The sequence below is a fragment of the Lacerta agilis genome, chromosome 11 (genome assembly GCF_009819535.1).
Source record: "Lacerta agilis isolate rLacAgi1 chromosome 11, rLacAgi1.pri, whole genome shotgun sequence".
NCBI classification, from domain to species: domain Eukaryota; kingdom Metazoa; phylum Chordata; class Lepidosauria; order Squamata; family Lacertidae; genus Lacerta; species Lacerta agilis.
In genome coordinates, this window is record NC_046322.1 from 50,987,308 (window position 1) to 51,000,984 (window position 13,677).

Sequence of the window (13,677 nt, forward strand, 5' to 3'; positions counted from 1 at the left end):
ATGAAAGCCTCTCCGGCAGGAGACTGAGAACCACTTGACGGCCATTTTAGGTACCAGGGTCCGGTGCAATAAGAAAAAGAAATAGTAGCCTTACCACACAGTATAACCCTTTGGTTATTTTCACAACAAAATAAACTAAAAAATTCTTTCCAGTAGCACCTTAGAGACCAACTAAGTTTGTTCTAAGAACAAACTTAGTTGGTCTCTAAGGTGCTACTGGAAATAATTTTTTAGTTTATTTTGTTTTGACTATGGCAGACCAACACGGCTACCCACCTGTAACTGTTATTTTCACAGTTAAACTTATTGTAAAAAATATATACAAAAAATGGGAGTGTTAAGTTAATAGGTTTAAGTGTCAAGGAGCATATGACTCACAGCAGACCGAAATGCAGGATTTGTGGTTTAGCATTTCATGCCCTGGCAGAAGTTTCTTTTCGCAGATGTTCTCACTTTACTTTCTTGGTTAAGCACAGCGTGCGCAGGACAGTTCTGTGGCTACCATTTTTAGAACGGTACTTGTAGTAGTGGCCAACACATATGTGCATATTTATAGTTAGTGAGGTTTGGGGCTGCAAGCCTTACGAGGTCATTTTAAGTGTATGCAGGTTTCACTGTTGCGTCCTCTGTGGACCTTAAAATAAGTTTGCCCCAACGAAACCCTGCCGTTTCAGACCTAGTAGACACTGCAGTGGCCTCTGTTGTAAGGACGTGGTCGCCTAACTATAACAGTTAGAGGTGTGGATTCCTGTCCAACTTACTCTGCCATTGCCCCCTTTGGGAAGTTTCTGGAACCACCCCATGGCTCATGAAGAAGAAGAAGAAGAGTTTGGATTTGATATCCCGCTTTATCACTACCCGAAGGAGTCTCAAAGCGGCTAACATTCTCCTTTCCCTTCCTCCCCCACAACAAACCCTCTGTGAGGTGAGTGGGGCTGAGAGACTTCAAAGAAGTGTGACTAGCCCAAGGTCACCCAGCAGCTGCATGTGGAGGAGCGGAGACGCGAACCCGGTTCACCAGATTATGAGTCTACTGCTCTTAACCACTACACCACACTGGCTCTCATGAGCTATGGAATCTCCGGGGCACAGCAAAATGCCTGATATTCAAAGATTTTTCCCACCTTCGACAATTAAGTGCATTGCAATCTTGCACTCGCTATCCTTCGTCAAGTTAGGAGAACTATACTGGGAATGTGAAAAAGGCGGCTATGTAACTTTTTGATCTGTCTTCACTAAAAGTGAATGAATGTGACACAGATACTGGTTCCCAAAGGAAGCCGCCACGAGATTATTTCAAAACAATAAATAAGGTTGCAATTCCCCCCCCCCAAATTTGCATATTCTAGAGTATGTACAGGTGAAACTCGGAAAATTAGAATATTATGGAAAGGTTCATTTATGTAAGCAATTGTTTTCATTAGCTACTGGAGTTTAGTATATGAGATAGACTCATGACATGCAAAGCGAGATATGTCAAGCCTTTGTTTGTTATAATTGTGACGATTATGGCGTATAGCGGATGAAAACCCCAAAGTTGAAATTGTTAATTTGGGGTTCTCATCTGCTGTACGCCATAATCATCGCAATTATAACAAATAAAAGGCTTGACATACCTCGCTTTGCATGTCATGAGTCTATCTCATATATTCGTTTCACCTTTTAAGTTGAATTACTGAAAGAAATGAACCTTTCCATGGTATTCTAATTTTTTGAGTTTCATCTGTATTCACTATTAGGTTTCTAGTGTTGGGGTGTAGAGGCTGTTCTTTCCCCAATGCCTGATTTCCCCCAGAGCTTTTATTTTGGCAGGGTTTTGAAATTAACAAGCACTTAGATTTAGTGGTTGGATATTTGCCTGTGTCTCCTAGTAAGGAGGCATAAACAGGAAGCAAAAAAGAGAGAGGTTTATAAATGCTTTAATTGCATCTTGGAGTTTCTTTTACTTTTATATATTTGGACGCTTTGAACATTGCATTGCAAAGGTGTAATAATTCCAGCTTTTATAATGAATCTCGAGCGTTGTTGTAATTCATATAACAGAGCCTCAAGAAAACTCAAGTTTCCTTTGAAGATCACTATTATGCTCTTCTATTTAAGTTGTTCCAGGCTTTCAGTCATTCATATTCAAATGGATTTCCCCCCACTCCCTGTTGGTGTGATGCAGTTGCCAAAATAATTAGCGGTTTGTTTTTCTTCAGTTTGTGATTGATCACATGACCTCAATATCCACAGCAGCCTTTGCCAATCTGGTGTCCTCCAGTTGTTTTTTTGGACTACAACTCCCATCAGCCCCTGCTGGTAGAAAGAATATCCACACAAACTGCCACCTGATTAAAATGGTGCTTACCCAGGATTTTGCTGGTATCTAAATGGCCGATTAAATTAGTTTCTGTGAGTGCTTTGACAGCTGGTTGTATGTGCTGTTATGAGTTGGTTTTATACATGAAATTTCTATAATTTTGCACACATGTGCAACTCTCATTCACAGCTGTATTTTTAAATATGCTTTACACATAAATGGACTAAGGCTGATAGGAATTGCTGTCCAAAATATCTGACGGGGCATCATGTAGGTGAAAGCTGATCTACAGTAGAGTAATGCCCATGATTAGGTGCATCTAAAAGGACAAAGAAGAACAACCCTCATGTGGTGAAAAATCTCAAAGTTTATATTTTATACTTTTTAAAGCAAATTGAATCTTTATATGTTACGAAGAGATTTAAAGTTTGGGGTAAGTGTGCATGAGAATTTCCCGTACACCTGGTTTGTGCACCTGTACAGTGGTACCTCGGGTTACAGACTCCGCTAACCTGGAAGTAGTACCTCGGGTTAAGAACTTTACCTCAGGATGAGAACAGAAAGCAGTTAGAAAGCACACCAGTGCAAGTAGATAAATAGTACCGCTGTGGCGGGAAGGTAAACGGCTTTTCTGTGCGCTCTGGCTTCCATCATGATGTTTTGTTGCGCCAGAAGTGGTTTAGTCATGTCAGCCACATGAGTCAGAAAGCTGTCTGTGGACAAACACGGGTTCCCTCGGCCTAAAAGCGAGATGAGCGCCACAACCCCATAGTCAATTTTGACTGGACGTAACCGCCCAGGGGTCCTTTACCTTTACCTACCCTTCACCTGCTTGCTGAAGTCTGAGACGAGCTCTGCAGACAATGTTTTCACTGATGCCGTTTCCCTGACAGTTGGTCCAAAGCCAACTTCATGCCTTCGCACATTTTTCGAGTGTTGCTGCTGTCAGCAGCGAGTTGAATGCCCTGACGCAGCTTTAGCCAGTAACCATTGGCGCCGGGCACCACTTCTTTAGTAGTATGGACTTTTGCGAAAAGAGCCTGTAGAGAAATGTGGAAACGAGTCATGCGGACTTCTGAACAAACATTTATGCAAATCATAAAGACCGAGTGGTTCATCCATCACTGCCTCAGAGTGGTTGACTATTCCCAAGCACACACCTCTCCCTCCAGGCGGACGTGGCTTAAAAAGGGATAAATGAAAGGTTTTATTTGGAGTTTATTTGCAACATGTCGTCCTGACGGCCCGGGATTCAGTTCCCAGTGTGCTTATATGTGTAACTGTGTCAGAGTTACTGGCACGCTGTGAATAGCAATTTATTTCTACAGTTTTGATTTCTGGGCAGGCAGGAAGCCAATGGCTGATATTAAGTGCTGGAAGGCCAACTCTGCGTGTAATAATAGAGTCTATCCTCCCTTGCACTCATTTGAACTGAGGGCAGCGTTCTCAATTCATAGGCTTGGCATTGGGGGAACGATTGCTGCCCCAGGCACATTAAAGTTAACATATAGTAATCCCACAAATGATCTTTTTAGTAACCATCTGAGATAGTCCATCCTGAAATAGCCTTGCTGGTCTTCTGTATATCAATGAAGCACTCTTCACTGGTCTAGTGCACGACTTGTTTATTGCAAGGGTACCCAGCCCTATAAAAACCACAGAATATAAAAAAATGGCATAGATATTAGTGGGTGCTGCTATTTGCCATTTATCATGTCATAAACTATTACTCTGCGTAGGTGCGTAGACTCAAATTGTCTATGCAGGTGTTTTTTTTTTAAGCTCTTGTAAAATCAGCTGCAATAAACATGCAATACTGCGTCAGGTGGGAGGATTTGAGATGAAAATACGAAGCCAATCTAGGCCTGTGGGAGTCTCTCATTTGGTTCTTCAGCAAATGTTTTTCACTTAGTTGTAGATGGCTTGAAATGGAATTTGAAGTGCATGCAGTTTTCAAGGTTGCCAAACTATTTTTTTTAAGGCATCACAGCTGCTGGTGAGGAAAAACCTTGATACAAGACTCTATATGTTGCTTTGTGGGGTTGTAGGCGAAGAGGAAGATGTGACTGAAGTTTCTTGCGGAAGTACATTTGATGTGGCTAACAGTGTTTAAACACCTGTGCCATATATATATATATAGTGTAGTTTTGTGGCAAGGGTGAAGAGTGTTTCTACAAGTACGACTGAACAGCAAATGTATTGCAAAAAGATATTGCATTTTGGTGAAACCAGTCTGAGTTCTTTGCTTGTCATACTTTATTTAAAATTGTCTTTTGAGCTGTAACTTTTCAGTAGCATTGTTGAGTCTCAGAAGCAAGAGTAATCTACAGAATGTAAACTTCCATTGTAAGTAGAGCTTTGTCTTGCAAATCAGATGTTGGAGGTACTGTATAAACTTCTGATTATATCTCAAACAGCAACAGAAGCAGGATAACATTTAACATTTTCAGATAATGCTAGCGCGCGCACACACACACACAGAGAGACAGACTTCAAATTTTGTTCATAATTTACAGTGCAATATGCATGTCTACTTGGAGTAAGTTTTATTGTGTTCACAGAAAAGTGGGTATAAGATTGCAGCCTTAGAGAGGAAGCACCTTCTCTCGGTTTCTAAATAACTGGTTGCATTTGATGGGGACCCAAAAGAGTAACCAGGGCAAAGTTTCTTAGCAAGACATTTCCCTTCTGAAAAGCTTTCCTACATTCCTTCTCCTGCTTCTTTTTTGTAGTCTTTGTTCTTTGAGTTCTCTTTAACACTACAGAGTTAAATCCTCTGGGCAACAGCTGTTTCATGCCATTTATAATCAACCCTGTCATGAATTAATGCAGCTCAGTACAACTGTTGACTATCCAGAAAGCCTTGAAATACTTAACGGTGTGATTATTTCAAAAGCTGAGATACCTGTGTAATAGCTGCAAAAGTGCTTTGATTCCACTCGCCCCCCCCTTTAAATCTGTTTAAAAGCCACCAAGGCTGGGGGGGGGGGAATGTTAAAGTGTGAATTAAGCATTTGCTTTCCCTAAAAGCAGCTTGGCAGAAAAAAGCATCCTGCACTTAATATGGCTTTTTGCTACATTAGCTCATCACAGTGGCGGCTGACGTTTCCACTTTGCTCACCCATTTCTTGGGTTGGCTGGGATTCCTCCCACTTGAAACGAACTCCTAACTGGAATTAATTTGAGTTGGTAGAGGAGTTTCTGTTGCTTTTATTGGGCGCAGGCTTTCATCATACTGCTTTCTTGCCCGCCTCTCATTTCTTGAGTACTAAACATTTGGCAGCTATATCTTGTCACGGTTGTAGACTTGTCAGATTTACGAGGCTGCTAACTTTGAATGTAAATATCAAATGGTGCGGCCTACCCCTCGGCTGTGTCTTGTTTCAGCTTTTATACCAGAAATGGTTTGTGTGTGGTACCAACGACAAATTACTGATCGGCTGCATATAAATACCGCCATTTTGGAGTGCTAAAAATTATTTCGGAAGACGTTTGAAACCTCAGAATTTGAGTATCAAAAACCCTGTTATTAAATAAGATTCTCAAGTTGCACCAGTGTGGGGCTTCAATGAGGGTTATTCACCTGTGCAGAATATTTATGATTTATTTATTAAATTTGTATATAACCCTATATCAGTAATGGGCAAACTTGGCCCTCCAGCTGTTTTGGGACTACAACTCCCATCATGCCTAGCTAACAGGACCAGTGGTCAGGGATGATGGGAATTGTAGTCCCCAAACAGCTGCAGGGCCATGTTTGGCCATCACTGCCCTATACCCATATGTCTCAGGGTGGTTCACATCCGTACACATTGTGAATTGAACCCATCGTGCCTCCTGATGATCTGCATGTAGACTGGGACTCTGGCAGAGCCAATATAGGCTGCATTTTATTTGTGTATCACTCACATTTCCAGTTTGTGCATAGCTAGGTGGGGAACCTGAGGCCCTCTGGATGTTGTCGTACTAGGCTGTCTTGCATGAATTTTCTAGATCAAATTCAATTGGTTTTTAGGTCTAGTATTGGCACAGAAACTTCTTCGGTTGCTCTATGATTACCAGATGGGCAGGGTATAAATATATTGTTGTTGTTGTTGTTGGCAGGGTATAAATATATTGTTGTTGTTGTTGTTGTTGGCAGGGTATAAATATGTTGTTGTTGTTGTTGTTGTTGTTGTTGTTGTTGTTGTTGTTACTACCTCTCTTGGGAGAGAGACTGGGGATTGTGTCCCTTTTCATAACCTACAATTTTTGTGTGTTGGTGTTTTAATCTAGTTTTTCAACAACAACAAAATAGAATGTATTTTAGGTTGTTTCTATAATGCTGGTTTTAATGTACGTACGTGTTTGTTTTAAATTTTGTAACTTGCTTTGAGTTGCTGTCGCACAAATAATTTTTGGTTTTCTTTTACAGTACTGAAGATTTCTGGGCTACCTCACTGGACCTCATTTACTATGCCATAAAGAAAACAGATACTTTAAAGAATTAATTCCTGGGAAGGAAAATAGAAAAAACACACATATCCAAATGGTGACAGGTACTGTATTATATCATCTTTTCAATTTCACTTCCATTTCCCCCCCCCCCCCCGTGTGTGTTAATACTACACACAGATCTGTCAAAGTAAGTAAATTGATGGTTAGGAGCTTTCAGTGCGGATTCTTTTTTGAACTCTTACCCTTATTCTTGATGTTTCTCCCCATTACATATAAAGCAGGGATGGAGCTGTAGACCTTTGACAGATGGGCAGGGACCCTCACCTATCAGTCACCTGGTGTCAATATGGCGCCAGGTGAAAACTTCCAAGACATTTGGTGTAACTGCCAATCAGCTGGTCAGTCCTCTTCCCAGTGCAGTTTGGATTTGTGGGAAACGCCTTCATGGGCCAAATTGGGATCTTTGCTGGGCCTAATTTGACCCTGGCATAAAGTATGTATTTTCTCAAAAGCTTTAGGTCTGATTTTAACATGGGGTAAATCCGTAGGTGGTGCTGTGGTCTAAACCATAGAGTGTAGGGCTTGCCGACCAGAAGGTCGGCGGTTCGAATCCCCGCAACGGGGTGAGCTCCCGTTGCTCGGCCCCTGCTCCTGCCAACCTAGCAGTTCGAAAGCACGTCAAAGTGCAAGTAGATAAATAGGTACCGCTCTGATGAGAAGGTAAACGGCGTTTCCGTGTGCTGCGGCTTAGTCATGCTGGCCACATGACCCGGAAGCTGTCTGCGGACAAACGTCTGCTCCCTCGGCCAGTAAAGCGAGATGAGCGCCGCAACCCCATAGTTGCCTTTGACTGGACTTAACGGTCAGGGATCCCTTTACCTTTTAAATTCCCACAAGGCTTCCCCTATGTCTGTTTCACAGATTTCATTGTTCATTTGCATGGGCCCTCACACAGTAAGGGAGATGGTACCGGTATTTATCCTGTATGGATGAACAGCAATCTTTATTCTGAGGGAACATGAGGTACCTGCTTTGCAGATGCTAAACAGGTCTGGGACTAGTTGGTGCCTAAATTCAGAGATCTCCTGGAAACCCCATATTGAGTTGTGTGATGGGGGGAGAAAGACAGGTTTTATATAGCTCATTCAAATAAACACCAGATTTCACCACATTGAAGGTGTGCATACTACAACAAAGGATACAATAAAAAAATGTATGTTAGTCCAATTCTGCATTCAATGAACTTTTCATGGCAATTGAGTTTTGAGTGTTGGCCTTCCTGGTGCAGAAATATGCTTCAAATCACACAGTGTTCCAGATATTCCAGTAGGCCTATTCTGTAGAAAGAGCGTCTGGGTCCCACGTTGACTTTGTCCCTCATGATCTCTAGTCGCTTCTCCTTTTTCATTCTTACCTTTCACCCTTCTCTGAATACAAGTCATGTACATACAAATAGAGCTCATTTTGTGTGGCTTATTCTGATTACCGGTATATCATTTTTACCCCACCCCAAATTCAGCTGCTGTGGCTCAACATCTGACAATGCTACCAATGCTATGTCTTCTAACATATGTAGTGATCTTTGCCCGGTAGAAAAAAACTTAAGATCCAGATTCTTCCAACAATTTGACCCTTAGCACAGTGAATCTTGCAGCTTAATTTGCTGTTAAGTTTACTGATTTACAGAGTGGATTCTAGCCAGCTTCTTATTCTGTTCATTCCCCCCCTGGTGGCTCTACTATTCTACATTTCCCCTTTCCCCCGTTTTTTGTTTGCATATCTTTAAAAGTGTTCATTGGCGCATGGATAGTGCTGTAAAATGTATGACTGAAAACCCCCTTTTTGTTATTTCAAGAATCATAATAGTCCTTTACTTCTCTCTTTAAAAATAAGCAAATCTTTGTGTTAGAAATGTTTTCGGTGCTGTGGTAGTGATACAATAATGAACCTCAATTGGGCTCTGTGATGTTAATTTTATGGGACAAGCACTTTATGGATTCTTCTTCTTTATATAAAGGTAAAGGTAAAGGGACCCCTGACCATCAGGTCCAGTCGTGTCCGACTCTGGGGTTGCGGCGCTCATCTCGCTCTATAGGCCAAGGGAGCTGGCGTTTGTCCGCAGACAGCTTCCGGGTCATGTGGCCAGCATGACAAAGCCGCTTCTGGTGAACCAGAGCAGCGCACGGAAACACCATTTACCTTCCCGCTGGAGCGGTCCCTATTTATCTACTTGCATTCTGACGTCCTTTCGAACTGCTAGGTGGGCAGGAGCTGGGACCAAGCAATGGGAGCTCACCCCATGGCAGGGATTCGAACCGCCGACCTTCTGATCAGCAAGCCCTAGACTCTGCGGTTTAACCCACAGCGCCACCTGGGTCCCTTCTTCTTTATATACCCCTCCCCAAATCCAAGTAGTCCATAGTGCAGAAAAGGATCCTGCCATTGACATTGTCATCTGACTTCTCTCTTCTTTCCTGAAGTTGTTTTACTTGGCTTTTACAATTTAACTACAGATAACAAATTATTTACATAGATCATAAAGGTTGCATGCATTTACATAACTAATGCATATCAGTTTACATTAAAACAAACGTGCAATAATAGAATACTGGTTAGAGAAAATGGGGTTTTTTTGTGAACCTCTTTGAGGTTTTTTTCAATAATGAAGTGGTATATAGATTTTATGAATTAAACAAATAAACAGCAGTAGACACGACCATATTCTCAAAGTAGAATGGCCTGGTTAGCTGAATTTTCTGATAAACTGGGTATCTTTCTTCACTGCGGAAAACGTCTTGTGTGCTTGTATTTTCGGTTTATTGTGGAATGGCTTTTTGTGCAGTTGGGTTGAAAAATTTGGGCATAAGACAATCCATTGCCACAGTACAAAGTCTTGATTTGGAAGGGAGGAAAATGGGGGTGGGGACCAGCAGGGGGTTGGCGACCCCTTTCTCTTTCAGAATGATTAGTAAACTAGTGTCATTGGCACTATATGGATGCTAATTTCTGACCTTTTTTCTCTAGCAATTAAAAACTTGTTTCTTTTCATGTTGAAGTCCCATATTATTTCTAATACGAATAGAATTTATATTACTTCTAATACAATTGCTTATTATAACTAATAGAACCTACCTTCCTTGATGTTTTCTATTACAACTTTTAGTTGTGGTTTTTTTTTTTAAAAAAACAAAATCCAGCACTAGAAATAAATTGTATAGGTTTGTCACTTAAGGACCCCCACTCCAAGATCAGGGCATGTTCCACTTGTGAATCCTGACCATCCAGTTGTCTGGCAAACCAAAATATTGTTCAGTTCACCTGTGTGTGTACCCAGGGCATGGCAAAAGTGGTATTTTTAAAAAACAAACACATTTTTGTGGTTTTTTTTCCTTTTAACTTTTGGGAATCAGTGTCTTAAAGTTGCAGGAAAGCGAACTAGTACATTGTGAATGTCTGGAATGGACCAGGTAAGGGAGGGGTAGGGGAACTTTCCTATGAAAATGAACAGTAATTTCATGTGACAGATGAAAAAAATACTGCTTCTCTTTCTGCCAACGGAAGCCGTTCAGCTAAACATCATGAAAACTTCTCTGTCTCTGTGTATTGAACTTTGTACTCCTCAAACAAGCTATTTGTGGCTTTGACAACCATATAATTAAACAATTATAGAGCTGGAGTTTCATTTGGTAAAATAGCCTGTATAGTCACTTGTCTGGAAAGGCTGTAGTGCTTGCACAGTAATGAATGACTTAAAGAATATTTCTCGGCAACTAATGTCTGTCAGGATGAGATGCTTAGCTTGAGACCTCTTAACCCATCTTGACAGGCATCTCCCCAAGAACTCTGAGGCCCTTGTTGCAGGACTTTCCACTCTGTAAATAGGTATGAGTGCATGTTGTTTCCTCTATTATCTAGCTTCTTCCATTGCCCTCACAGCATGTTGAACCCTGCTGCTTAAGGAATGATTGTTGAAACACTCTGTTAACTCTTAGGAAGGCTAAGGCTTTGTTTTTGTGAATGGCTGAAGGCCAGTGGTCTTGTTTAGCAAATATTGAATCCACAATGGAAGTTGTCTGCCACTGCCTCTAAATTACTACTGGCTGATTGCAACAGTTGTCCACTGCTATTTCCCTTGGGTTGATAGAAAAAGATAGTTTGGATGGTTTTGAAGTAGCATGCAGAACGACTTCCCGGCAGAAATGGTTGTAGTGGCATTTTCAGAGTCTATATCCCTGCACATCTCCTTAAAGCTAAACAATACTTTTTCATTGTTAATACACTGGGCAGCCTTCACCAGTCACTTGCCCTCCAGGCAACTCCTAACATCTCTAACCATTGACCATGCTGGCTGGGCTGATGGGAGTTGTAGTCCAAAATATTTAGAGGGTACCAGGCCAGTGAAGGCTAGCCTAGGACCACCTCCAGGTTCTTTTGGATGATAGGCACGTGACCTCCATGCATGCACATTGTTTCTCGTTGCATGTGGCTACTGCTTCACTTTTCTGCCACCTCCTCACTTGCCCACACCTTTTTGGTTACATGTTCAATCAGCCATGTCTGCATAACAATGTCTGTGTAGCAATGGAGCATCAACTAAAGAATGGATGGTGGCCCACAACTGCAAACAATATCTTCTTCTTTTTTTAAAAAGGATGTTCTTCCAGGCAGTTGACCTTTCTCAGAGATGTTGAACCAGCAGCACTTCATTGCACATTCAGTGTATCTGAAGAAGTGTGCATGCACACGAAAGCTCATACCAAGAACAAACTTAGTTGGTCTCTAAGGTGCTATTGGAAGGATTTTTTAATTTTGTTTTGACTATGGCAGACCAACACGGCTAACCTACCTGTAACAGCAGCTCTAGACATAGCCAGCTACTGGGCAGATTCTATTGAACTTCATTGATGCATGTTGTCAAGATGGTTGGCTTGGGGTGGGCAGACTGTGGAGCTTCTGCAGGTTTCAGGATTTGGAGCAGACCCTTGTCTCAACACTGTCATTTGGATTAAGGCTTTGATGTCAAGCAGCACAGGGGTGAGGAGAAGTATTTAACAGATGACGTTTAATACTTGAGTAAGCAGCTGATTGTTGGAAAAGGTTGCTGTAATCTATCTTCATTTTTGCTGAGAGAGAGAGAGAGAGAGAGAGGAATCGATCTAATTCAAGACCTGTTTCTCACTGGGATGGTAAAGCTGTATCTGGGCTATCCATTGTTTGGAGGAGCGTTCAGCAACATTTTTTAAAACACGTGCATGTTTTAATGTAGGTTGTAAACCGCCTTGAGATTCCCCCCCCCCCTTAAAAATATAGAAATGAAATGAATAATAATAATAATAAATTTGCTGCACTTGGAATGATGCTTATGTAGATAGATTTTTATATGGGGCTTGTGTCTAAACAGAAGCTTTAAATGCTGTGATGCACTCACATACAACCCTAATCTTCATTTACATTTGTTTCATACTAACCCAATTCAGCATGCTTTGTTTGCAAGCGAATGTTGCTACTTAATTGGAAACAAGCGCTGGAAATGGGATGCATATTGAGACACACCCATTTTCACAAAAGACCCTTTCAGTAAAATAATCATGCGTTTAAGGCGTGATGGAAGCATTCCAGGTTCTCTTATTATCTGTATTCGCATAACTGTAGCAGGCAAAAGACTTTTCCTTAGCAGCCAAGTGGAACTGGATGTGAAGCGCATATTCTTGGCTTTCTGCCCCAGATCGCATCAGTAGGGCTTGGTGCGCATACCTGAGAAATGGTACTTCCGCATCCCCAAGGGGCACATTAAACGAGCTCTTGGCAAAGAAATGGTTTGTCGGGTGGGTTTTATTAAGCATCAGCCAACTGTCGGATTGAATGCTTAAATCATATTGTTTACTTAGGCTGTAGATATGCAGTATTCTTTACAGGCAAAGGGTAAACCTGTTGGAATCGGGTTCTGTTCCACAAATCGTGCACGGCTATGTTTCTCGAAGCCCAGAGCACACCTGCAGGCCAAGCATAGGCCCTGCAAGGTTCTTCAGACTGGGGCCAATTGAGAATGCAGGCGGGAGGAGTGTTGTTACAGGCGCTTCAGGTTGTGTGTTTTCGGGTTGTGCACCGTGCCGAGCCCGGAAGTACTGGAACGGGTTACTTCCGGGTTTCGGCATTAGTGCATGCGCAGAAGCACTAAATTGCACTTTGCACAGAAGCGCCAAATTGCAACTCGCACATGTGCAGACGCGGCGCTGCGGGTTGCCAACGCTGCAGGTTGCGAACATGCCTCCCGCACGGATCATGTTTGCAACCCGAGCATCCACTGTATCTTCCTCTTCTTCCAGGGATTGGGTAGAATCGGCTTCCAGTGCAGAATGCTCAGGCTTGCGTGCTCTTTTGGTGGTGTCAAGATCCCAGTTGTAAGCTGTATAGCATGTGTGATAGAGTGAAGGATGAAAGGGGTTTGCAGAGCCGTCTTTCCTATTGGGCTTACTGCCGTGTTGCGCAAACGCGCTGCTCTCTCAGGCGCCCCAGCAAGTGGGGAAGCTACGCGGCTTTACCGGCCGCCTCCCCTTTCCCTGCACGCTCGCCAACTGTGCCACGCGAACTATATGGATGGCAGGCATGCATGCAGCTTCCTTCCCAAGCCTCCGCGGGAGGAGAGTGATCCCCGCAGAGGCTTGGGAAAAGGTCGACAACTGGGAAAAGGGGGGGGGCGCAAGAGGGATCTTTGCACCAGATATGCTTAAGACGGCCCTGGGGGTTTGGCATTGAGAAAGTGGGCATTTTTTTCTTGCTTTCCCATAATAGCTGAAGCAGAGTTCATCTAATGAGATTGATTGGTGATAGATTCAGAATGCACAGAACAAAACAACTACTTCCACCCAAAGCATAAATGGCTTAGGGAGTTCACCACAAACAGTGGTTAAAGCCATTGACTTAGATGGCTGTAAAGG

General features: G+C 42.4%; 1 protein-coding gene across 3 annotated transcripts in view; it reads left to right on the plus strand.

The window, feature by feature from the left end:
• SEMA4D (semaphorin 4D) overlaps positions 1–13,677 on the plus strand; it is a 109,370-nt gene that overhangs the window by 63,040 nt on the left and 32,653 nt on the right. For 2 of the 3 annotated variants that reach the window (XM_033163643.1, XM_033163644.1), the window contains exon 3: positions 6,717–6,840. The gene's annotated coding sequence lies outside the window, so the exon portion shown is untranslated. Of the gene's footprint in view, positions 1–6,716; positions 6,841–10,482; positions 10,622–13,677 lie in introns of those variants that run through there. The other variant, XM_033163646.1, reaches the window with a different exon arrangement.